This window comes from Meriones unguiculatus, chromosome 3, assembly GCF_030254825.1.
Source record: "Meriones unguiculatus strain TT.TT164.6M chromosome 3, Bangor_MerUng_6.1, whole genome shotgun sequence".
NCBI lineage: Eukaryota > Metazoa > Chordata > Mammalia > Rodentia > Muridae > Meriones > Meriones unguiculatus.
In genome coordinates this window covers 124,117,714-124,145,505 of record NC_083351.1, presented here as the reverse complement: position 1 = coordinate 124,145,505, position 27,792 = coordinate 124,117,714, and the positions used below count along the sequence as shown (strand labels likewise).

Below are 27,792 nucleotides of genomic sequence, written 5' to 3'. Positions count from 1 at the left end.
CAAGGTGAATAGTCCACCAGAGAATTCTGAATTTCTGAACAGATGAGCATGGCTGGGCAACAGGTTCTGTTTCTAATGAGCTTCTGTCTCCATGGCTTTCTTTTCTCAGAGGCTGCAAAAATTTTGACTATATCCACAGTGGGTGAGTGCTTTCCTTAGGAATATAGCAAACCACATGCTTGGGATATCTGTGCCTCTAGGTTTTGTCAAATTTACGTGCATGTGTATCCCTAACTGGTTTAGACAAGACTGAAAGAGGGTGTCAGAGTTAATCTTGACGGGAGTTGAACCCCACTGTGGTAAGAAGTGTCTGAGCATGTTTATGAGGTATAATGAAGCTTAGATTAACTGAGGTGGGAAACCCACCATAAATGCGGGTGGCATCCCTCCACGAGCCAGCGTTCTGAATTCAACAGAGAGGAAAAGGTGAGATGAACACAATTATTCATCAGTCTCACCTACTGACTGTGGGTGCAATGTGATTCCCTGCCCTGTGGCCCTGCTGTCATTCTGCCCTGCGACGATAATTGCATGATTTGCAAATGTGAGCCCAAATAAGCCCTTCCTCCCTTAAGTAGGTTTGGTCAGTATTTTGTCACAGCAAGGAAGCCTGCAGTTAATACATAAAAATGACACCAGACCTGAGGTCGTTCTTGAGATAAGCTTGAACACCTGGTTCTTGGACCTTTGGAAGTAATTTTAGAAGGGGTCTGGAAAACTTTGAGAAGCCTGGGGTAAACAGAGTTACAAGGGTCATTCTGAGAGCAGGTTAAAAGCCAGAATGTCTAGAGAAGTGAAAACCTACCTATTGAGGTTTTACAGGGAAACATGACTCTAGCAGGTGGAGTAGAGGCCCTTTAAGGATATGCTGACAGAAACTGGGTAGGACATAGGCCTGTGGGATTTCTTATACTTAATTCACTTCTAATATACAGGGCAGACTAGGGAAAATATATCAGTTCCAAGTTGTGTTAAGCTATTATAAACTGTTACAGTCTGAGAAAACATGTTTTCTTTTTTTATTTATAGTTTCTTTAAAAATTAATTAATCAATTAATTACAATTTATTCACTTTGTATGGCTGCTGCAGCCCCCTCCCTCTTCTCTTCCTAGTCCCGCCCACCCTCCCTCTTCTCTCCCTATGCCCTTTCTCTAGTCCCTGATAGGGAAGGGTCCCATCACCTTCTATTTGGCCCTAGCCTATCTGGTCTCATCAGGGCTGGCTGATACAGGGCCACCTTCCTATGTGGCTGTCCCCTCTCCCCCAGGGAGAGGTGATCAAAGAGCCAGGCACTGAGTTCATGTCAGAGACACCCCCTGATTCCTTTACTAGGGAACCCACTTGAAACTAAGCAGTCTATGGGCTTCCTCGAAACAAGAGTTCTAGGTCCTTTCCATGCATGGTCCCTGGTTGGAGTATTGGTCTCTGCAGGATCCCTAGGCCCAGACTTTATGGCTCTGTTGGTCTCCTTGTGGAGTTCCTGTCCCCTCCAGATCTTTCTATCTCCCTCTTCTTTTGTAAGTTTTACTGCACTCTGCCCAAAGTTTGGCTATGAGTCTCAGAATCTGTTTCAATACCCTGGTAGTTAGTCTTTCGGAGGTCCTCTGTGGAAGGCTCCTGTCCTGTTCCTTGTTTTCCCCTACTTCCGATGTCTATCCTGTTTGCCCTTCTGAGTGAGGTTACAGCCTGTTCTCTAGGGTCCTCCTTGTCTTCTTTAGCTTCTTTAGGACTAGAGATTTTAGTGTGTTTATCCTATATTATATGGCTAATATCCACTTATAAGTGAGTATATACCATGTCTGTCTTTCTTCTTCTGGATTTAATTGCTGAATAGTGTCATTGTGTAAATGTACCACAATTTCTGTATCCATTCCTCCATTGAGAGAGGTCTGGTTTGTTTCCCGATTTTTGCTGTTACAAATAAAGCTGCTACGAACATGGTTGAACAAATGTCCTTGTTGTATATTTGAGCATCTTTTAGATATATGCCCAGGAGTGGTATAGCTGGATCTTGAGGAAGCACTATTCCTAATTGTCTGAGAAAGAGCCAGATTGATTTCCAAAGTGGTTACATAAGTTTACATTCCTACTAACAACGGATGAGGGTTCCCCTTTCTCTACATCCTCTCCAGCATGTGTTGTCACTTGAGTTTTTGATCTTAGCCATTCTGATAGATATAAGGTGAAATCTCAGGGTCATTTTATTTTGCATTTTCCTGATGACTAAGGACCACTGAGAATTTCTCTAAGTGTGTCTCTGCCATTCGATATTCCTCTACTGAGAATTCTGTTTAGCTCTGCACCCCATTTTTTAATTGGATTGCTTCATTTGTTGCTTTTAAACTTCTTTAATTCTTTATATATGCTGGATATTAGCCCTCTGTCAGATAAAGGTTTGGTAAAGATTCTTTCCCAATCTGTAGGCATTTGTTTTGTTTTGATGATGGTGTCCTTTGCTTTACAGAAGCTTTTCAATTTCATGAGGTCCCATTTATTGATTGCTGCTCTTAGAACCTGTGCTGTTGGTGTTCTGTTCAGGAAATTGGCTCCTGTGCCAATGAATTCAAGACTTTTCCCTACTTTTTTTTTATAACGGATTTAGTAACTGTTTTGATGTTAAGGTCTTTGCTACTTTTTTTTATAACGGATTTAGTAACTGTTTTGATGTTAAGGTCTTTGATCCACTTGGACTTTAGGGTTTTTTGTTTGTTTGTTTGTTTGTTTGGAATTTATGGACAGAGGAAGCTCTTTTGAAGGGACATATAATTCTGTTCTGACAGACTACTGACATCTTATTTGGATCTATGATATCACTGTGAGATTTTCATCCATTGAGGTATCACATCAATAACATTTTCCTTATTTTTTTTTTCTTTTGTGTAGGCACTGGAAACTCTGCTACCTTTAGATTGTTCTAATTATAAGGTAATCTTATTCTATAAACACTTGAGGCTTAGGTCTTACTCGGCTCTTTCATGAGAAGGTCTGGAAAATATGCTTTTAGCAGGTAATAGTGAATAAGCAGCTTTATGTTCCCACTGGCTAGTGAGCAACCATCTCAGGAGGGCAATGGATTCATGGAAAATAGTGGCTTTCTTAAGTTCTGTGAAAGTATTTCCTATTACATAGGACTAGTAGGAAACATTTGGTTTAGTCCTAAGCTTGAGAACCACAGAATCACTTCAGTGATTCTGAAGCCAAGCAAAGGCTTCCCTAAATCTTATTATGGGTGCATATTAGTGCTGTTTTCTTCTACAGTAAAACTGGCAACTTCATTAGGCATCCCCAAGAGGATAAAGGCCTTTTGCTTATCCAACTTCCTCAAAAGTTTTAAGTGACTCAGGAATGCTATTTTAAAATTAATTAATTTGTTAATTAATTACAATTTATTCATTTTGCACCCCATCTGTAGCCCCCTCCATCTCCTCCCAGTCCCTCCTACCCTCCCTCTTCTCCCCCTATGCCCCTTCCCTAGTCCACTGATAGGGGAGGACCCGTTCCCCTTTTATCTGACCCTAGCCTATCAAGTCTCATCAGGGATGGCTGCATTATCTTCCTCTGTGGCCTGGCAAGGCTGCACCCCCCAGGAGGAGGTGATCAAAGAGCCTGTCACTGAGTTCATGTCAGAGACAGCCCCCGTTCCCCTTACTAGGGTACCCACTTGCAAACTGAGCAGAAGGTCTAGGTCCTTTCCATGCATGGTCCTTGATTGGAGTATTGGTCTCTGCAGAGCACCCTGCGCCCAGGTTTTTTGGTTCTATTGGTCTCCTTGTGCAGTTTTAGGGATGGTATTTTATTTTGTGGTAAGAATATTATTTTTGTTTTATTTGTATGAGCAAATAGAACACAACATGTTTAAGATGTATCAGTATGAAGAGCTAATGATCTTCAACCATTTTGCAAATGGCATTTACCACTTTGACTCACTTTCAACGAATAAAATTATTTGATTCAGTCTTACAATTTGTTTTCTGAGAGGAGAACAAAAGTCCATTACCTGCACTGTCCATTGGAGAATGATTTCACACTAAATATCACATTAGAAAAATCACATTACTATGTAACCCAATTGGACTCTGAACTGCCCTGGGCTACATCTGTGCAGGGGTTCTGGGTTATCTCCATGAATAGTCCTTGGTTGGAGTATGAGTCTCTGGGAAGTTCCCTGTGTTCAAATTTTCTTGTTCTGTTGCTCTCCTTGTGGAGACCCTGTCCTCTCCAGCTCTTACTATTTCCCAGTTCTTACCTAAAATTCCATTCACTCTGCCCAACAGTTGCCCATCAGGCTCAGCATCTGCTTTGATAGTCTGTAGGGCAGAGGCTTTCAGAGGCCCTCTGTGGTAGGTTCCTAGGTTGTTTCCTGTTTTCTTCTTCTTCTGATGTCCATCCTCTTTGCCTTTCCGGATGGGGATTGGACATTTTAGTTAGGGTCCTCTCTCTTGCTTAGTTTCTTTAGATGCACAGGTTTTAGTGGGTTTGTCCTATGTTGTAGGTCTATATGAGTGAGTATATACCATGTGTGTCTTTTTGCTTCTGGGACAACTCACTCAGGATGATCCTTTCCAGATCCCACCATTTACCTGCAAATTTCATGATTTCCTGGAACTCAATGGCTGGCTCTTTGACCTCCCCACCTCCCAAGGGAGGAACAGTACTGTTAGGCCACAGAGGAAGACTTTGCAGCCAGTCCTGAAAATACCTGACAAAAGGGGTTCATATGAAAGGGGAGGAGGTCCTCCCCTATCAGTGGACTTGGAAAGGGGTAGGGAGGAGATGAGGGAGGGAGAGTGGGATTGGGGAGGGAATGAGGGATACAGCTGGGATACAGAATTAAAAAAAATGTAACTAATGAGAAAAATAAAATTTAAAAAAAAATTCAAAAAAAATCACAAACATTGTATTATGGATTATCTTTATAGTGGAGGTTTTCCTAAAACAAATGTTACATTTCTCTGTGACTCTCATTTTTCATCTCTTTTTGTTATGGTTCTTTCAGCCAATGAAAGAAGAGACCTAATCATTGAGATCTCACTGTTTTCTGCCCCCACATCAGGGAACTGATTGACTTAGTTTGTACATTCACCAATGTCCACATTTATTTGGAGATAAACTCTTGGCCACAGATACCTATGAAAAGAATCTGCCTCACAGGGAGCAGAAACTGAATCAGAGAACAAGGAGAAATAAGTTTACTGTCTTGTTTTCCGTGGCTTGCCCACCTTTCTTTCCTTTACAACCAAGGACCACCTGTTCATGGATGGCACCATACACAGTGGTCTAAGCTCTCTCACATCAATCATTAATCAAGAAAATTCACAACAGATTAAGCCCAGAGCTCAATCTGATATTGCCAGTTCTTCAATTGAGGTTCTATTTTCCTGGGTGAGTCGATTGAAAACTAACCAATGTACACCCAGAGTATTGGTCCATATTTTCCACATTTCCAGTAATTTTTTGATGCAACATCTTCCCAAGAGCCCAGCTGAAATGTAGATGGTCTACTAATATACCACCCAGAACATACCTAATATCATCAGAAATGCAACATGTACATGGAATGAGAAACTCTAGACAACTATGCACAAAGAAGCTTATCACACAGGCATGGGAAGTACTGGTTATAAGAGGGCCTCTTTTGTGGAAGCTCTGGGCTCACCGTCTATGTTACAGGAAGTGATGGTGAGGGAGGAAACCCCATGTCTACATATGTGCTCTGTGTAGCTTTGTGTGTTTTACAGTTTAATTTGTGAGGACGTCCATTTCCTCCAGGAACCCATCTCGTTATCATTAGAGATCCTGGTCCTGTTTTCATTACAGTAAATTGTATTTTGCTTCTAGGTGGAAGCCATTATCTCATAATGGACTGCATTTCACAAATTATTCAAGATCATGGTCACCAGGTAACAAGGCTTGTACCCAAAATGATATTTGTGCAAGATATTTATTACTATATTCCACTTCAAGCAAAAAATTACTTTTGCATAGAACTATTTATTTTTACTAAGAATTATTATATAATGTATTTTGATCATGTTTTCCCCTTCTCCAACTCCTCCCAGATCCTACCCACCTCCCTACCCACCGAACTGCATGCTCTTACTTTCTCTCTCAAAACAAAACAAAAATAAAACAAAACTGAAAATCAAACAAACAAACACCAATATGAGAAAAAAATGCCCAAATAAAACAAAATGAAGGAGGTCCCAGAAAACCAAAGCAAAAGATGGAGGTTTTTTTGTATTGGCCAATTACTTCTGGGCACAGTTGTACCTACTCTGGAGCGAAGCTGATATACTCAGTGACATTCCACGAAAGAAAACAGATTTACCCTTTATCAGTGGGTAGCAATTGCAGATGGCTTCTTGGTTAGGGGTGGGATCCCCTGCCCAGTTCTGAAATCTTGTGTGATTTCAACTTGTGCTGGCTGTGTATGTGCTGCCAGTCTTTATGGCTTCATACGTATATCAGTCCTGTAGTGTCTGGAAGACACTTGTCTAGGAGTCATCCACCATCTCTGGCTCTCATAGTCTTTCTGTCTTTTCATTTGCTTAAATTCCAGAGCCTTAAAGGAAGGAGTTAATGAACACATTCCATTTTGGGCTCAGTGCTTCAAAATCTCTCACTCTTTGCACACTGTCCATTTGTGAGATCTTTGCATTAATTCCCATGTACTGCAAGAAGACTCTTCTTTGGTAAAGGCTGAGAAGGGCGCTGATCTATAGGCATATCAGTATGTCATTAAGAGTAATTTTATTACTACGTTCATTTAGCAGAATAATAATAGTAGATTTTGCCCTAGCCCTGCCCATAATTAGTCTAATCTCCAGTTCTTGGCCTCTCTACCAGTGACAGATATGGGTTCTATTTCATGGAGTAGGCCTTAAATTCAACCCCCCCCCAAAAAAAATGGTCGGTTATGTCCGTAAGCTTTGGTCATTATTGACTCGTATACCTTCCAGGGAGGTTGCTGCTGCAGGTCACAGGGTTTGCAGCTGCATGATATTGATGATTGCCTTTCTCCTTTGGTAGTGTAAAATCCAATCTTGTAACACCATAAAAGCTAGTCAGTTGGGATGAAGCTTTTAGTTTTGTACCAGCTTTACTTCTCCACATGAGATGGCATAAGCAGTTGTATAGACTGAAAAACTTTTTTTGCATGTTTGAATTTTATAAATTTCATTATTCTAATTATAGCTCTGATTTCATGTGGATAGAGTATGTACTCAAATACTTCATGGGCCAGGAGCTTGACTTCTAATATAAAGTAATCAAGAAGTATTTACCTTTAAGAGGTGGGTTTCACTAGAAAGTTATTGCTTTATGATGGTAAGGGATTATCTTAGCTATTGGGAGAAAAATTATTTTTCATTTTCAGTGGGTTTTTTGAAGAGGGGCCTGGTCTTTCCTTTGTCTATTCTTTTTTTTCTATTCTGTAATTTTTAAGATTATAATGTGATTACACTATTTTCCTTTTCCCTTCCTCCTTCTAAACCCTCCTGTCGTTCTTTGAATAAGAATGCTCGCCCCCCTCCCATAGGCTCATGTATTTGAATCACGCAGGAGTGAAACTGTTTGAAAGGATTAGAGGATGAGGCCTTGTTGGAGTAAGTGTGGTCTTGTTGAAGAAGTATGTTGTTGAAGAAGTATGGATGGACTGGATGGACTGGATGGACTGGATGGACTGGATGGACTGGATGGACTTTGGGATTTCAAAAGCCTCACCAGGCCCAGGATGTCTTTTTCTTTGTCTGTGGATCAAAATGTATAAAGGTCCCAGCTACTGCTCCAGCGCCTGCCTGCAGCCATGATCTCTGCCATGATGATAATGTGCTCTGAACCGTAAGCAAGCTCCCAGTTAAATGCTTCCTTTTCATAAGAGTTTCCATGGTCATGGTATTACTTAACAGCAACAGAACAGTGACTAAGACATCTCTCATATAACCCTTCTTGCTGTCTTACAGCTTTACAGCCTCTCTTTTCATTAACTGTTGTTACAAACACACACACACAAACACACACACACACACACATACATAAAATATGTCTATGACCTCTGACTCTACTATGATCTCTGTTATGTGATGCTGGGTCCTTTGTTGTGGCCTAGACAGAAAGCCATCATCAGAGGCTACTCAGTCGACAACCTTGTACTTTCAGCTTCCAAAATGGTGACCTAAACAAGCTTTATTAAAACTTGAAAGAAGTTAAACTATTTTCCTTTTCAAAGAACATGATTCTAAACATAAAATACCCATTGACTCTGCCAAAACCTTTTCTGGATCTGGAAAGTAGTGGCCTCAAGAATATTTCCAATATAATCATAACAGAAAAAAATTCAGTTGTTGGGAAAGAGAAGGTTATTTAGATACAGGAGGATCACAGAAGCCCAGACAAACAGGAGAAGGAAAAAAAAATTTCCATGCATCATATTATAGTTAAAAGCCTAAGAGCAGAGAAAAGAAATAATAATGAAAGTTGTCAGAAACACAAACTTATATAAAAGAGCATATTTCTCAACAAGCAAAGAAGACAAGAAACCGTATATTTTCAAGCTCTGAATGGTAATAACTGACAACTCAGATTAGAATATCTAGTAAAATATCTTTCATAATTGGAAGAGAAAGAAAATCTTCCTATGACAATATAGGAATTCTTGAAGACAAATCCAGCACTAAATGGTACACTTGAAATAATAATACTTAATGGAGAGAAAGAACAACACATTCAAGAAGAAAGAATAAATTGCACCAGAACAGGCAAGGAAATGAATATATTTGCTATGATGGGACATACCAAATATTACAAAAACAACAAAATGACAGAAATAAGCACCAGCCTTTTAGCAATAACCATTAATATACACAATCTCAAATTTCTAATCAAAAGCCACAGACTATCATGTCTTAGTTTATAAAATCAGGACTTACCCATTTGTTGCCATTTATCAACAGTTTCTGCTTAGCAAAGGAAACAATTAAGTGAAGCAACAAGTACAAAAAAACAGTAAACATTTTTAGCTATATATATATATATATATATAGCTAGAAAATGGATTAATATCTAGAATATATAAAGAATTGAAAACATTGAGTACCAATAAGCCATAAACTCCAATTAATAAATGGACTAATAGAAGAATAGACACTTCTCAAAAGATGATGTGTGAATGTCCAATTAACATATTAAAGGCTATTGAACATCTTCAACCATCAGGGAAATTCAAAATCAAACTCTATTCACATTAATTCCACATTATCTCAGGGAGACTATCTATCATTAAAAAATAAATAAAAATACTAGTGAATATGTGAGGAAAAAGGAACACTCATCTAATATTGGTAGGAATGTAAATTAGTACACCCACTATGAAAATGTAGTTTCTTCAAAAAAAAAATACAACCATCATATGACCCAGTTTTATACAATTTTTGGTTACAGACAGAAGATTCTAAGTCAATATTCCACAGAGATATTTGTTTAGGTGTATATTGGACCACTGTTTATAAGTCAAGTTTGAAATCCTTCTAGTTGTCTATTAACAGGTGAGCACACAGAAATATGCTATATCTAATATAGTATATATAGGTAAGTATACACACATATAAAATTTTACATGAAATTAAAAGTGAGACTATCTGGAGGATTGAAACAAGAGACAGGCACAGTGGGGAAGGGTTTGTAGAGTGGATGTGGCCAAAGTATATAATGTAGTGTATAAAAAGATCTTTTTGATTGTATGTATTTATGTATTTGTGGGTGTGTTTCTGTGTGTATGCAGAGGAAGTTATGTATGCATATGAGTATAGGCCAGAGGTTGACGCCATGGGTCTCCCTTAACCATTTTCTAAGTTATTTTTGGCTGAGTCTTTTCTTGAGCCTGGAGCTCACCCGTTCTGCTGGACTGGCTGGTCTGTAGAAGATCCTCCTGCTTCTGACTCCCTGATGATAAGATTGCAGGTGTATTTGACATGATTGCTTCAGCATCTGGGCTCTGGGTCAAATCTAAGGTCTTATGTTAGTTCAGTAAGCAGCTTACCATTTCATCCATCTCTACATAACTCTTATGAAATCCTCATTACATAGCAAGAGCTCATGCCAACAGAAATTAGAAAATGTAAACTTCCATAAATAAATACTGCAGTAAAACTATTTTGTTTTATCATGCTAGTGCTAATCCACATGTTGTGGCACATTTATTCTTTAACCAATCAGTGTTCTTTTTCATTTAAAGAAAAGGAAAGAACATATTGGGTTATTTATTGGTCCCTACCCAAAGATCAACTAAAGAAGGCATCAAAGCAATTTGAACTCTACATAAAAGGAGCATTCGATGGCAGGTAATTTGATTTTATTAACTTTTCACGTAAATGAAAGGATGGGTGCCACTTAAAAGAAATTGAAAAGTGGGCAGGTGGAGGACACCCAGAGGCCAGCCCACAGCATGCCATGTGGCACCAGTGAGGGGAGGCTATCCAGAGGCTCACCAGCTGACACCCCACTTGTAGCAAGTGGCAATACAATGTGCAAGCATGTGGTGGAGAGATGCGAGAGAAAGGGAAGCACAATGGTTTGAACACCATGAAGAGAGGTGGAACTGGAGACATGGCGGTGGAGAGAAATAGCCTGATGTGAGTAGTCTGCCTTGCTACCTGAGGCCATGTTAAAGTCCTTCCTCATGCTGCCTCTGAGGGCCATGCCTGGGTCTGTGGTCATGCAGCAGCAGGGGCCTGTGTTGATGTCCGTGGCTCGTATTCATGTTAAAGGCCAGGCAGACATGGTCTGAGCTGCTGCCTGGGACCATGCTGATGTCTAAGGGCTTTGCAGAGCTGGCCCCGCCCCTCATCACCTGGGAGAGAAAGTACAGCATCTCAACTGGGCAGCACAGTGGAGCTGGCTCTGGTGGCATGGGTGCAGGTGAGCCAGCCCCAAGTGTGTGAAAGCAAGAGAGCTTTCTGTCCCTTGCCAGCTGTGGCATTGGGTGAGCTACCTAGGATGGCTCACCCTGGCGGTGTGAGGGCAGGAGAACTGTCAAGCTGACCAGCTCAGCTAACATCCATACCCAAATCTAGGGCCTTGGGTTAGCCTACCCCAACATCTACCTCATGAAAGGTCCTGGAGCCCATAAAAGGACCTGCAGAGCCAAAGCTGCAGAATATCCACTACACAGGACAACAACAGGAATCTGAGAGGAGTCCCAGTGAGTTTCCAATATTGATAGTGTATCAGGAGACAGAGGCCTCAGACCAGACTAATCACTCAATGCAATGAACATTTGCAAGTAAAGTGTGGACAAAGGAGTATACTGAGGTACACCTGTGACACACTACAGTTTCCACAGCATGATTTTTTTTAATGTTTTGTTTTTGTTTTTAATGTTTTTTTCCCCCACTGGGGGCAGTTGGTAATGGCAGAGGGCAGATAAAAAGAAAAGGGAAGATGAGTGAGTTTGGGGTACGTGACGTGAAACTCATAAAGAATCAAGAAAAAGCTTAAAAACAGTTCAAGAGATGAGTATGAATGGGCGAATGAATAGGTGTAGGAATGGATAATTTGTAGAATGGATGTGAATGAATGAATATTGTCATGGAGAATGGAAGGCAGATATATGATCAAGCTTGTATAACGAAAGAGCATTTCAGATCCAATCCTCCAGTCTGTTGATTAGTTTTCTTTACAATTATTAAGATAATTCTGTAGAAAGAGGAAGTTCTTTCTAGACCTTCATCATCCACAGTCTACACTTCATTATCCACAGTTCTTGCATAAAATCTCCTTCACAAAAAGTCAGACTAGACACTTGTAACAACTCACAGTAGAGAAGAGCAGTCTTGTCCTCACCTGTATTCCCTAATTGATGAAAACCCTCTACCAACTGATAATTCCTATTTTGAAAGCACCTACTATACTCAAATTCACCAATGACACACTAAAAAAATTATTATCTAGAAATAATGATTATTATTATCTAAAATGACAATTATTATCTAACAGAATCATCCTTATCTTCTACAATAAAGATAGATGGATATTTATGCTTCTTTTAATTAAAGTGGCCTCACTCTTCTATACTTATAAAAATTATACCATGTTACCTTATAAACCTAAAAGGTTGGCTTACTTCACAGTTCTGAACATTCAAAATAATGTCACAATAATCATTTCATTCTAGCAGGATATTGTGACATCCATATTGTAGCAGCAGAGATAAAAGGACAAGATCCCAGGGCAAAACAAAATACCCAAAAAGGGTGGGCATTATTTGCTCCTTTTTCTTATAATTTAGCTATGGGAACTTATTCAGAGTACCATGACAACAACCATAATCATTTCTAGGAACTGGGTCCTTAATGACTCTCATTCTAGGCTCTATCTGTCAAAGGACTCAGCCACTGTAAACAGTCACAATGAGGCTCAAACCTTTCTGTTGAAAAAAAACCTATGAATGAAGCATAAGAACCTAATTGTGACTGGAAGTAGATTCTAAAGGGCTGCGAGACATAAGAAGGCTTTTGAGTTCTCAAATTGCAGTCTACCTGTATGGAATTATAGACTGAAGTACTGAACAAGTAATGGATTTTTTGAGAGACTGATTCTCCTGTTCCATCTTGGATGAGAAAGGCCATGGTTTCAAAACACCTGGTCACTTCTGTCTATTCAGGGTCTTCTTCATTATAGGACTGGATCATTCTCTTTACGGACAATGATCGAAAAGTGCTGAAGAAAAATGGTTTCTGCAATAGTGCCTTAGGCAAAAACTAATACACTTTAGCATGGTGTTCTCTAACTATTTGAGACAGCATGTTGCATAAGTGTGAAAGTAAACTTCAAAGGAAAGATTTATTTAAACTTGTTTTTAATTTTTATTTTATACCAGAAATCTGGAAGTCTGTTGTTTGGCTAATATTTTGCCCTTGAACATTATAATCACTGTGTTCTTTATGTGAAACAATTCCACCCACTGTGGAAAAGACCATGTGGTTGATTCTTCAGACGCTACAGGGAAGTTACTCAATAAGACGCTATAGTGATTTAAAATGTGCCTGAATTAACAGGAGCTAACAAGAGCATCCCATAAAGGTAGAAACACAGGGCTCTGAGGCTTCCTGTAGTTACTGGCAGGTTTCAATATAAAATAAAGAGCATTGGCATCAATGATGGATGTGATTTAGATACATGAGAGAGATGAGACAGGAATTGTGATGGCATTTTAAGGAGTAGAAATAACTGCAAAAACGACCAGTCCTGAAGATCTTTGCTGGGCATTAATGGATACTTTGAAATATATATTTATATCCACATAAACTTTTTAATTTTTTTTCAGAGAAGAATTCAACAACTATGCAAAACTATTCGAACATTTTGGAATTATATGCAATGACCTGTTAAGCAGAAAGGATATCACGGATTCTTTAATACGTGAGAACTTTGACCTACTATTTTTGGATTCAACAGATCCCTATGTTTTCCTGGTGCTGAGAAACTAGGGAAAATTTTGTGTCCTTTATTCCCACATTACTTAGTTTTATGGAATTTGGGCTAGCAAGCCCATTGTCTTAAGTTCCAGTCTATGACCAAATAGACTTCTGTGAAGAACTTTGGATGTTCTTTGATTTCTTCATGAAGCAAAGGAAACTATTTTCTCATTATGATGGCACCATTCAGGAGGATTTTGTAGAAGGCTCTTGGCCAGTTTTGTCTGACCTTCTACTGAAAGCAGAGCTGTCAACTGTGACTTTGCTCTGGATTTTGCTCAACCTCTGCTTCCCAACATTGTCTATGTGTGAGGCTTACTGGACAAGCCTGTTCAGCCAATACCCCAAGTAAGGGAAACCTTAGTTCTCTGGGTTTCATAGGTTGTGACTGCCATTTGCCAGAGGGATGCTGAGAACACAGCAGTGTGTTGCAAGGAAGGTATTTCAGACACACATTTAGTGGGTTGTGCAAGGACAAGGTTAGATATTTTTCTACCTGTTAAGGACTTGGTTACAGTGAGGCACACTGTGGGCTCTCTTCTCACTCCAGTCTTGGCTCTCTGGCTATAAATTTTTAAATTAAAGTTGTCATTTCCCCCCTGTGTTTAGACTAAGTGCATTGAGGACTCATGCATCCAATGGTTGCTAAACAGGTAATTTATTCAGAATAAACTGCAATAAGGTTTGAGAAAAGATGTGTAGGAAGAAGAGCTTAGGGGGCTGGTCACAGGTACTGGTCCATGATCCCATGTCTCCGAACCTATTGAGCTCTGGATGAAAGCGTGTTTAATATACAATACTTTACAAAAAGTCAAGGAAGGCATTCTATACGCCTCTTTATAAAAGTATATTATTGTAGACATTTAAAATATGAAACAATTTATTTTTATTAATGATTTTTCATATAATTTATTTTAAGCATGTTATTTTTCTCCTACAACTCTCACATCCTTCCTACCTACATAAGTTCATATTCTATCTCTCAAAAAAAGCCCCAAAAATAAAGAATTAAAAAAAACAAGAAACAGAAATGAAAACAATGGAGCCAAATAAGCAAAAATACCCACATAAATGAAAATCAAAACAGTCAAAAGACCATTAAAATACCCAAACAAAGCAAAATGAAACAACAGTTGCACAAAGATAGCAATGAGTTTATTTTCTATTGTCTAACAACGTGTGCTTCTGGGTACAAGGTCTGGCCTGGATTGATTGATATGCTCACTGGAGAAAGCTGGTTTTCTTTTCATCAGTGGGTATCAGCTAGCAGTAGGACCATTGTCCACAGCCCTCTCGCAGTGCTAAGGTTCCATATGGCTTGTGTGTGCTGCCACAGACCCTGTGAGTTCACATGTGTATCAGCCCTGCTGTGTCTAAAAGACACTATTTCCTTGGAATAATCTACCATCTCTGCCCCTTGCAATCTTTTCACCTCTTTTTATGTGTAGATCCTTGAGACTTGAAAGGGGGGTTAATGAAGGCATCCCATTTAGGACTGAGTGCTTCAACTTCTCTTACTCTTTGCACTTTGTCCAGTTGTGGGTCTCTTTATTAATTCCCGTATACTGCAAGAAGAAGATTTTTTTAAATGAGAATGGAGTCAGTCACTGATCTATGAACACAGCAGTACGCCATTAAGGTTCATTTTATTGCGGTGTTCACTTAGCAGAATAATAATAGGTTTTTCTTAGGCTTGCCCATGCTCAGTCTAGTCTGTGGTTCTTGGCCTCACTAGCAGTGTCAGGTTCCCTATCATGGAGTGGGCCTTACAGTCAACCCCAAAGCGGTTGGTTACTCCCATAACCTGTGGTCGCTGTTGCACCAGCATATCTTGCAGGCAGGCAAGTTGCTGTTTCAGGTCACTGGGCTTGTAGCTGGATGATATGGATGATTGCCTTTACCTTCTGGTAGCGGGCAGAGTACCTTCCAGAACTACGAACACTATGGTAGGCTGAAGCTTCTAGTCAAGCACCACTTTAAGTTCTCTGATGACAGAGTAAGAGTTTTCAGCAGTAGGTCCTTGCCATCAGGTTTGGGAGAGCAAAAGCCTGTGATAATTGGGGGATTCCGTGGGCACCATTTGGCTAATGACTCAACAAGATGTGACCCAGTCCTGGCACTGGAGGTTTTACTACGTGGCTTAAGATGTCTAGCTTAGGCATCATCTCTCTTATTATTTGGTGATTCCATTTAGTTTTCTTACATAGACGTGTATATTTCTGGAAGCATCTACAGTGGTAGCTTCTATATGGCTTTTCCAATGGCCTTTAGTATTGCCTGTCCCTCCCATAGCCTTCTCATAATCCTCCTCCCTACCTAACCCTCATGGTTTCTACTTTATTTCTCCATAACACTATATTCTGCTTCCCCTTCCTCTGGAGATCACTTCCTTCCCCCTGCTCCCACATACAAATTATACACACACATGAACACCAAATCACACACATACATACACCACACACATCAAATATATACATATCACACACCACACACAGACACACACACACACACATCACATACAGACACACATATCACACACATTCCTCTGGAAGCTACGTAACCTTGGTGGGGGTTGGCTGGTGCCCGTGAAGGCTACGTTATTCTGGTCAGGGCTTAGAGGCTTCTTAGACCTATAGCAAGGCAACCTTATCTCCCTAGGCCAACTGTCCTGGCCAAGCTATGTTTTTTCCTGCAACTGAAGTTTCTTTCTCTAAAGAACGGAAAACTCAGAGGGTATTTATCCAAACCCTCTCAACATATCACATACCGATAAAAATTTTTTGAAAAGAGCAATCATACCATGTGTGTCTTTTTGCTTCTGGGACAACTCACTCAGAATGATCCTTTCCAGATCCCACCATTTACCTGCAAATTTCATGATTTCCTTATTTTTCATTGCTGAGTAATATTCCATTGTGTAGATGTACCACAATTTCTGCATCCATTCTTCAGTTGAGGGGCATCTGGGTTGTTTCCAGCTTCTGGCTATTACAAATAAAGCTGCTACAAACATGGTTGAGCAAATGTCCTTTTTGTGTACTTGAGCCTCTTTTGGATATATGCCCAGTAGTGGTATGGCTGGATCTTGAGGAAGCGCTATTCCTAGTTGTCTGAGAAAGCGCCAGATTGATTTCCAGAGTGGTTGTACAAGTTTACATTCCCACCAGCAGTGGAGAAGGGTTCCCCTTTCTCCACAACCTCTCCAGCATGTGTTGTCACTTGAGTTTTTGATCTTGGCCATTCTCATGGATGTAAGGTGAAATCTCAGGGTTGTTTTGATTTGCATTTCCCTAATGGCTAGTAAGGTTGAGCATTTCTTTAAGTGCTTCTCTGCCATTCGGTATTCCTCTACAGAGAATTCTCTGTTTAGCTCTGTTCCCCATTTTTTAAGTGGGTTACTTGGTTTGCTGCTTTTCAGCTTCTTTAGTTCTTTATATATACTGGATATGAGTCCTCTGTCAAATAAAGGGTTGGTGAAGATTCTTTCCCAATCTGTAGGCGGTCGCTTTGTTTTGATGACAGTGTCCTTTGCTTTGCAGAAGTTTTTCAGTTTCATGAGGTCCCATTTATTGACTGTTGCTCTTAGAGCCTGTGCTGTTGGTGTTCTGTTCAGGAAGTTTTCTCCTGTACCAATGAGTTCTAGGGTATTCCCCACTTTTTTTTCAAGCTGATTTAATGTGTCTGGTTTTATGTTGAGGTCTTTGATCCACTTGGACTTCAGTTTTGTGCAGGGTGATAAGTATGGATCTATTTTCATTTTTCTACATGTAGACATCCAGTTGGACCAGCACCATTTGTTGAAGATGCTATCTTTTTTCCATTGTATGGTTTTGGTGTCTTTGTCAAATATCAGGTGTCCATAAGTGTGTGGGTTTATTTCTGGGTCCTCTGTTCGGTTCCATTGATCCACCAATCTGTTTCTATGCCAGTACCATGCAGTTTTTAAAACTGTTGCTCTATAGTACAACTTAAGATCAGGGATGGAGATACCTCCAGAAGATCTTTTATTGTAGAGGATTGTTTTAGCAATTCTGGGTTTCTTGTTATTCCATATGAAGTTGAGAATTTTTCTTTCCAGGTCTGTAAAGAATTGTGTTGGTAATTTGATGGGCATTGCATTGAATCTGTAGATTGCTTTTGGTAAGATGGCCATTTTTACTATGTTAATCCTGCCAAGCCATGAGCATGGGAGATCTTTCCATCTTCCCATATCTTCTTCTAATTCTTTCTTCAGAGATTTGAAATTTTTTTCATACAAGTCTTTGACTTCCTTGGTTAGGGTTACTCCGAGGTACCTTATGTCATTTGTGGCTATTGTGAAAGGTGTTGTTTCCCTAATTTCTTTCTCAGCCCTTTTGTCTTTTGTATACAGGAGGGCTACTGATTTTTTTGAGTTAATTTTGTATCTGGCCACTTTGCTGAAGGTGTTTATCAGCTGTAGGAGTTCCCTGGTAGAGTTTTTGGGGTCACTCACGTATACTATCATATCACCTGCAAATAGTGATAATTTGACTTCTTCCTTTCCAATTTGTATCCCCTTGATCTCCTTCAACTGTCTTATTGCTCTAGCAAGGACTTCCAGCACTATGTTGAAGAGATATGGAGAGAGTGGGCAGCTTTGTCTTGTCCCTGATTTTAGTGGGATTGCTTTAAGTTTCTCTCCGTTCAGTTTGATGTTGGCTATAGGCTTGCTGTATATCGTCTTTGCTATGTTTAGATATGTGCCTTGCATCCCTGATCTCTCCAATACTTTAAACATGAATGGATGTTGGATTTTGTCAAATGCTTTTTCAGCATCTAGGGAGATTATCATGTGTTTTTTTTTTCTTTCAGTTTGTTAATATGGTGGATCACATGGTATATACTCACTCATATAGACATACAACATAGGACAAACCCACTAAAACCTGTGCATCTAAAGAAACTAAGCAAGAGAGAGGACCCTAACTAAAATGTTCAATCCCCATCCGGAAAGGCAAAGAGGATGGACATCAGAAGAAGAAGAAAACAGGAAACAACCTAGGAAACTACCACAGAGGGCCTCTGAAAGCCTCTGCCCTACAGACTATCAAAGCAGATGCTGAGCCTGATGGGCAACTGTTGGGCAGAGTGAATGGAATTTTAGGTAAGAACTGGGAAATAGTAAGAGCTGGAGAGGACAGGGTCTCCACAAGGAGAGCAACGGAACAAGAAAATTTGAACACAGGGAACTTCCCAGAGACTCATACTCCAACCAAGGACTATTCATGGAGATAACCCAGAACCCCTGCACAGATGTAGCCCAGGGCAGTTCAGAGTCCAATTGGGTTGCATAGTAATGTGAAGAGGGACTGCCTCTGACATAATCTGATTGGCCTGCTCTTTGATCACCTCCCCCTGGGGGGGAGCAGCCTTACCAGGCCATAGTAGAGGACAATGCAGCCACTTTTGATGTGAACTGATAGACTAAGTTCAGAAAGGAGAGGAGAACCTCCCCTATCAGTGGACTTGGGGAGTGGCATGCATGTAGAGGGAGGGGAGAGGGTGTGATTGGGAGGGGAGGAAGGAGGGGCTTATGGGGGGATGCAGAATGAATAACGTGTAATTGATGAAAAATTAAAAAAAATTGACAAACAAAAGCAAAAAAAAAAAAAGAGCAATCATTATCAAGAAGAACATCAGAAAAACCATTAGGAACAAAAAGAGAAGATTCACCTAGTTCAAAAGGGAAAGACGCACATTATTATTTAAGGAAGTGGGATACAAATAAATACAAAGGAGTATTACGAAGATACCTGCATGAAGTGGGCATATTCTGAGGGACATAGCTATTAATAAAATAGACTCAAAAAATGCTCAACACAAAAAGCTCAGGACAGCATGACTTCAAGAGAATTCAATCAAATATATTTTGTGCTTTTTAAAAGAAAATTTTAGTAGATATTCCAATAATGGATTTTTAATATTCTTTTCACATATGTGCATTATTGTACTTAGTTCATGTTATAACTGGCTCTCTGTTGATATTCCACACACCTCCTGTGGGTGCTCCTTCCTTTCACCCATACTTGATTTCATATGATCTATATTGACATATATACACATCCATAACGTATATAATATACATACACGTGTATAGGTTCTGCATATGAGATGACAATATTTGTCTTTCTTTCCTTTGCTTTCCTTATAATCTGTGGTTACCGCTTTCTTTTTTTGTATAGAACCTTTATTCTCTCACACAGTCCCATTTCTAACTTTATATTTGTGTACACTTATATATAACATATACTTTATGAATGATATTTAAATGTATATGTTTAAATTATGCATGATAGAAAACATGCAATCTTTTTCTTTCTGAGCCCTGCTAATTTTGTTCAATGATTTATTTAAGTTAGATTCAATGTCAATGTTTCTAAAAATAGTCATAAAATTGAGGATTTCAATTTTAAAAGCTACAAACATTTTCTGATGTAAAGACTTCCTAAATAAATGGAGATATGCCAAAGGAAAAAAATCTCTGAAGAAATTGATTAGGCAGAAATACTGCAGAATTCATTGTACAAAGTCATCATTACTCTGATATCAACCTAGAAAGCAACACCACAAGACAGATAGATGCAGAAATAAACAATGAGAAATTGAATCCTAAGTATTCTATTTCTAGGAATTTGAATTTATATGACTATTGTGAAAAATACTGTCAGATCATACAATAATCCAAAGACAAATTTACCATACCACACAACCATTCTACCACTAGGCATGTATTTATATAATTTTACTTATATATTTAATATATATATTAATTGAAAAAGTCATACAATTAGATACCTGTACATGTATAATCATGGGACTATTCATTATATCCTAAAGGCAGAATCAACTAATGCACCCATGCTTAACAAAAAATTGAAACACGCACACATATACACACACACACACATACACTGCTCACAGATGTTTTCAGCCATAAAGAGGTAATTATAGGTTATAATAAGAGTAAGCCAAAAAAGTATGCAAAGTGAAATTCTGGGCACTGTTATTAGTAAGAACTGGATTTAATGGATAGTATTTGTGGAAATGGGGAAGAGGTGGAAGTTAATATAGTTAAAAATAGAGGGGGAGGGGCAAGATGGCGGCGCCGGGAGGACTCTCATTCTGAGCAGCAGCACAGCAGGATCAGCACAGTGAACAGCAATCAGAACTCTCGGCCATAAAACACAGTCATTGTGTTTCCCAGGTGAGAGGATACCCCACGATGGGGGATTCAATCAGCTTTTAACTCACCCGGCTAAACCGCGGAAGAGATCCCGGTTCCGCCAGACGCTTGGCTGCCGGCCGCCAGCCCCAGCCCCAGCCCAGAGCCACAAGCCAGTGTCTCTGGTCACGGTCCCAGACTGAACCTTGGGCACCACACTATCAGAGACTGGAATTTTCAGTCGAGAGATAACCCCAGGGTACAGGAAACGATTGGGACCGGCCTTAGGTCACCCAGACATCCCCTGGAAAAGACTCGGGCAGGTTCCACGGGCACCCCAGGAGCCAGCCCGGAGCCAGAGCCGGGGACCCAGGTTCCCGCACAGAGCCCTGCCTGCCTGCGCGCCTGATTTGCCGCCAGAGATAGAAACGGCTGGTCTGATCTCAGAGCACTCAGCTCACCCCCAACCTGAAAAGGTCCCCGGAAAATTACCCACCTTAGGGAGCCACTCAGACTCCCAAAAGCCACAAAGGCAGACACAGGCAGTTTCTGCGCACCAGACAGCTGGCAGAGACTGAGCCGCCATCACACAGCTGTGCTCCAGGCACAGGCAAATTTCTGTGGCCAGCCAGCTGGCGGACACTGAGCAGTGTGCACCAGGGCAAAAAAAGACACTAGGAGTCCGTGTCTCCAGAGAATCCACGGGGAAGGAAGGAAACTGTACTGATCTAAATCACCCAATCCTTCCCTAGAAAAAGTCTAGCAGTCTAGTGGGGCCGAGGTGCCAGCACTCAGCTGTGCTCCAGACACAAGCACAAACAGTTGAGGCGCGCCTGATGTCCAACTGGGTCACAGCAGCTGATCATTAAATTTGCAACAAGAAACCCAGAAACAGGGCAGCTGCCCCCAGGACTTCCCTGGGTGAGAGGAGAACCCTCTTGACTAACAAAGACCACAGTTACCACTCAGGTCTATATCCCTGAGGTGAGCAACTCCTGAAAAAACACCAGCCATCCAGGGACTATACCCAAAAAGCTGAGAAGACATCCTTCAGGAAAATCCAGCTTTCTGCAAAGGGGATTCTCTCCACCACAGGATCCCCAGGAACCACCAGAAAATAACCCCAAACTCCTAAGATAACACAATGGGTAGAGGCCAGCGTAAAAGCTCAAGCAACAAAAGACAGAGCAATATGGCATCTCCAGAACCCAGTTACCCAGGGGCAAGTAGCCCTGGACACCCCACCATAACTGAAATCCAAGAAGATGACCTAACAAGTATGCTCATGAAGATGATAACAGAGGAAACAAATAAGATTCGTAAAGACATAGAGGAAGATAAACTCAAACAGAATATTGCCATCCGTAAAGAAATAGAGGAAGCTGCAGCCAAACAGTTTATGGCCTTTAGAAAGGAAATGCTTAAAACACTGAATGAAATGAAAGAAACAGAGTTGAAGGAACTAAAAGAAAAACAGGAAAGTACAATCAGACAGGTGAAGGAAGTAAACAAAACAACTCAAGACCTGAAGATAGAATTGGAAAAATTAAAGAAAACACAAATGGAAGAAATAATGGAAAGGAAGAATCTAGGGAAGAAAACAGGAACTACAGAGGTAAGCATAACCAACAGACTGCAAGAGATGGAAGAAAGAATCTCAGGTGTAGAAGATACAATGGAAGAAATCGATGTATCTGTCAAAGAAAATGTTAAATCTGAAAAATTCCTGACACAGACCGTCCAAGAAATGCAAGACAATATGAAAAGACAAAACCTAAGAATAATAGGTATAGAGGAAAAAGAAGACTCCCTTCTCCAAGGCCCAGAAAATATTTTCAACAAAATCATTGAAGAAAATTTCCCCAAGCTAAAGGAGAGGCCAATTAGAATACATGAGGCCTACAGAACACCCAGCAAATTTGACCAGAAAAGAAAATCCTCCCGCCACATAATAATCAAAACAGTAAGTATACAGAACAAAGAAAAAATACTAAAAGCTGCAAGGGAAAAAGGCCAAGTAACATATAATGGTAAACCCATTAGAATCACACCTGACTTTTCAACAGAGACTATGAAAGCCAGAAGGGCCTGGACGGATATCATGCAGACCCTAAGAGAACACAGATGTCAGCCCAGGCTACTATACCCAGCAAAACTCTCAGTCCTCATAGATGGAGAAAACAAGATATTCAATGACAAAAACAAATTTCAACAATACCTACAAACAAATCCAGCATTACAGAAGACACTGGAAGGGAAAATACAACCCAAGAAAGCTAGCTACATTCAAGAAAACACAGGAAATAAATAACCTCACTTCAGTAAAACAAAAAGCAACCAAGCACACAACCTGATGAGCACAGCCAACATCAAAATCAAGAGATCTAACAGCCACTGGTCATTAATCTCTCTCAACATCAATGGACTCAACTCTCCAATAAAAAGACACAGATTAACAGAATGGATACGTAAACAAAACCCAGCAATCTGTTGCATACAAGAAACACACCTAAGACACAAAGATAGACATTACCTGAGGGTAAAGGGTTGGAAGACGACTTTCCAAGCAAACGGACCCAAGAAGCAAGCAGGAGTAGCCATTCTAATATCTGATAAAATATTAATTCAACCAAAATTAATCAAAAGAGATGGGGAAGGACACTTCATACTCATCAAGGGAAAATTCCACCAGGAAGACATCACAATCCTGAACATCTATGCCCCAAATACAAGGGCACCCACATTTGTGAAAGAAACATTGATAAAATTTAAAGCACATATAGATCCACACACATTAATAGTGGGAGACTTCAACACCCCACTCTCAACAAAGGACAGGTCAACCAAACAGAAATTAAACAAAGAAACAATGTCTCTGACAGAGGTCATGAATCAAATGGACCTAACAGACATTTACAGAACTTTACACCCAAACACAAAAGAATTTACCTTCTTCTCAGCACCTCATGGAACCTTCTCCAAAATAGACCACATAGTGGGTCACAAAGCGAGCCTCAACAGATACAAGAAGATTGAAATAATCCCATGTATCTTGTCTGATCACCATGGAATAAAGCTGGACCTCAACAATAACAGAAATAACAAAAAGCCTACACACACATGGAAACTGAACAACTTGTTACTAAATGACAGCTGGGTCAGGGAAGAAATAAAGAAAGAAATTAAAGTCTTTCTAGAAATCAATGAAAATGAAGACACAACATACCCGAACTTGTGGGACACAATGAAAGCAGTGCTAAGAGGAAAGTTCATAGCACTAAGTGCCTTCAAGAAGAAATTCGAGACAGCTCATTCAAGCACCCTAATGGCTCAATTAAAAACCCTAGAAAAAGAAGAAGCAGACACACCAAGAAGGAGTAGACGGCTGGAAATAATCAAACTCAGGGCTGAAATCAATCAATTGGAAACAAATAAAACAATTCAAAGAATCAATGAAACCAAGAGCTGGTTCTTTGAGAAAATCAACAAGATCGACAAACCCTTAGCCAGGCTAACTAAAAGGCAGAGAGACACCACCCAAATCAACAAAATCAGAAATGAAAAGGGGGATATAACTACAGACACTGAGGAAATCCAAACAATCATTAGGACTTTACTTCAAAAGTCTATATGCCACAAAATTTGAAAATCTAAATGAAATGGACAATTTTCTTGATCGATTTGACTTACCAAAGCTGAACCAGGACCAGGTAAATCAACTAAATAGACCTATATCCCCCAAAGAAATAGAAGTGGTCATCAAAAGTCTCCCATCCAAAAAAAGCCCAGGACCAGATGGCTTCAGCGCAGAATTCTACCAGACCTTCAAAGAAGAGCTAACACCAATTCTCTTCAAACTATTCCACAAAATAGAAACAGAAGGAATATTACCAAATTCATTCTATGAAGCCACAGTCACCTTGGTACCTAAACCTCACAAAGACTCAACAAAGAAAGAGAATTTCAGGCCAATCTCCCTTATGAACATTGATGCAAAAATACTTAATAAAATACTTGCAAACTGAATCCAAGAACACATCAAAGATATTATCCACTATGACCAAGTAGGCTTCATCCCAGGTATGCAGGGGTGGTTCAATATACGGAAATCCATCAATGTGATCCACCATATTAACAAACTGAAAGAAAAAAACCACATGATAATCTCCCTAGATGCTGAAAAAGCCTTTGACAAAATCCAACATCCATTCATGTTCAAAGTATTGGAGAGATCAGGGATACAAGGCACATATCTAAACATAGTAAAGGCGATATACAGCAAGCCTATAGCCAACATCAAACTGAATGGAGAGAAACTTAAAGCAATCCCACTGAAATCAGGGACAAGACAAGGCTGCCCACTCTCTCCATATCTCTTCAACATAGTGTTGGAAGTCCTTGCTAGAGCAATAAGACAGTTGAAGGAGATCAAGGGGATACAAATTGGAAAGGAAGAAGTCAAATTATCACTATTTGCAGATGATATGATAGTATACGTGAGTGACCCCAAAAACTCTACCAGGGAACTCCTACAGCTGATAAACACCTTCAGCAAAGTGGCCAGATACAAAATTAACTCAAAAAAATCAGTAGCCCTCCTGTATACAAAAGACAAAAGGGCTGAGAAAGAAATTAAGGAAACAACACCCTTCACAATAGCCACAAATGACATAAGGTACCTCGGAGTAACCCTAACCAAGGAAGTCAAAGACTTGTATGAAAAAAATTTCAAATCTCTGAAGAAAGAATTAGAAGAAGATATGAGAAGATGGAAAGATCTCCCATGCTCATGGCTTGGTAGGATTAACATAGTAAAAATGGCCATCTTACCAAAAGCAATCTACAGATTCAATGCAATTCCCATCAAATTACCAACACAATTCTTTACAGACCTGGAAAGGAAAATTCTCAACTTCATATGGAATAACAAGAAACCCAGAATTGCTAAAACAATCCTCTACAATAAAAGATCTTCCGGAGGTATCTCCATCCCTGATCTTAAGTTGTACTATAGAGCAACAGTTTTAAAAACTGCATGGTACTGGCATAGAAACAGAATGGTGGATCAATGGAACCGAACAGAGGACCCAGAAATAAACCCACACACTTATGGACACCTGATCTTTGACAAAGACGCCAAAACCATACAATGGAAAAAAGATAGCATCTTCAACAAATGGTGCTGGTCTAACTGGATGTCTACATGTAGAAAAATGAAAATAGATCCATACTTGTCACCCTGCACAAAACTGAAGTCCAAGTGGATCAAAGACCTCAACATAAAACCAGACACATTAAATCGGCTTGAAAAAAAAGTGGGGAATACCCTAGAACTCATTGGTACAGGGGGAAACTTCCTGAACAGAACACCAACAGCACAGGCTCTAAGAGCAACAACCAATAAATGGGACCTCATGAAACTGAAAAGCTTCTGTAAAGCAAAGGACACCGTCATCAAAACAAAGCGACCACCTACAGATTGGGAAAGAATCTTCACCAACCCTTTATCTGACAGAGGACTCATATCCAGTATATATAAAGAACTAAAGAAGCTGAAAAGCAGCAAACCAAGTAATCCACTTAAAAAATGGGGAACAGAGCTAAACAGAGAATTCTCTGTAGAGGAATACCGAATGGCCGAGAAGCACTTAAAGAAATGCTCAACCTCATTAGCCATTAGGGGAATGCAAATCAAAACAACCCTGAGATTTCACCTTACACCCATGAGAATGGCCAAGATCAAAAACTCAAGTGACAACACATGCTGGAGAGGTTGTGGAGAAAGGGGAACCCTTCTCCACTGCTGGTGGGAATGTAAACTTGTACAACCACTCTGGAAATCAATCTGGCGCTTTCTCAGACAACTAGGAATAGCGCTTCCTCAAGATCCAGCCATACCACTACTGGGCATATATCCAAAAGAGGCTCAAGTACACAAAAAGGACATTTGCTCAACCATGTTTGTAGCAGCTTTATTTGTAATAGCCAGAAGCTGGAAACAACCCAGATGCCCCTCAACTGAAGAATGGATGCAGAAATTGTGGTACATCTACACAATGGAATATTACTCAGCAATGAAAAATAAGGAAATCATGAAATTTGCAGGTAAATGGTGGGATCTGGAAAGGATCATCCTGAGTGAGTTGTCTCAGAAGCAAAAAGACACACATGGTATATACTCACTCATATAGACATACAACATAGGACAAACCCACTAAAACCTGTGCATCTAAAGAAACTAAGCAAGAGAGAGGACCCTAACTAAAACGTCCAATCCCCATCCAGAAAGGCAAAGAGGATGGACATCAGAGGAAGAAGAAAACAGGAAACAACCTAGGAACCTACAACAGAGGGCCTCTGAAAGCCTCTGCCCTTCAGACTATCAAAGCAGCTGCTGAGCCTGATGGGCAACTGTTGGGCAGAGTGAACGGAATTTTAGGTAAGAACTGGGAAATAGTAAGAGCTGGAGAGGACAGGGTCTCCACAAGGAGAGCAACAGAACAAGAAAATTTGAACATAGGGAACTTCCCAGAGACTCATACTCCAACCAAGGACTATTCATGGAGATAACCTAGAACCCCTGCACAGATGTAGCCCAGGGCAGTTCAGAGTCCAATTGGGTTACATAGTAATGTGAAGAGGGACTGCCTCTGACATAATCTGATTGGCCTGCTCTTTGATCACCTCCCTCTGGGCGGGGGGGAGCAGCCTTACCAGGCCACAGTAGAGGACAATACAGCCACTTTTGATGTGAACTGACAGACTAAGATCAGAAAGGAAAGGAGAACCTCCCCTATTAGTCGACTTGGGGAGTGGCATGCAAGCAGAGGGAGGAGGGAGGGTGGGATTGGGATGGGAGGAGGGAGGGGCTTATGGGGGGATGCAGAATGAATAAAGTGTAATTGATGAAAAATTTAAGAAAAAAGGGAAAAAAATAATTTAAGAACCTTAAATGACTTTCAAAATTGGAGGAAAACATGGAGTTAGTCAATTGGCATGGAGCACGTCTCGCCCCTGGGGGCAATGGTCTCCTGAACCTACTCAGACCTCGTACACCACCACTGCTAGTTCTAGAACTGACGCAGGATATTCCAAGGAGGGGTTAAGGCTTCTCATAATATTTCTTATAAGCCCAC

The 27,792-nt window shown here is 40.2% G+C and overlaps 1 long non-coding RNA gene and 1 pseudogene across 1 annotated transcript in view; one reads left to right on the top strand and one right to left on the bottom strand.

The window, feature by feature from the left end:
- Positions 1–20,837, bottom strand: part of LOC132653127 (uncharacterized) — a 64,747-nt gene extending 43,910 nt beyond the window's left edge. The window contains exon 1 of the long non-coding RNA XR_009590846.1: positions 20,746–20,837. This is a non-coding gene — a long non-coding RNA (uncharacterized LOC132653127). The remainder of the gene's footprint in view (positions 1–20,745) is intronic.
- LOC110566049 (UDP-glucuronosyltransferase 3A2-like) overlaps positions 49–27,792 on the top strand; it is a 38,406-nt pseudogene continuing 10,662 nt past the window's right edge.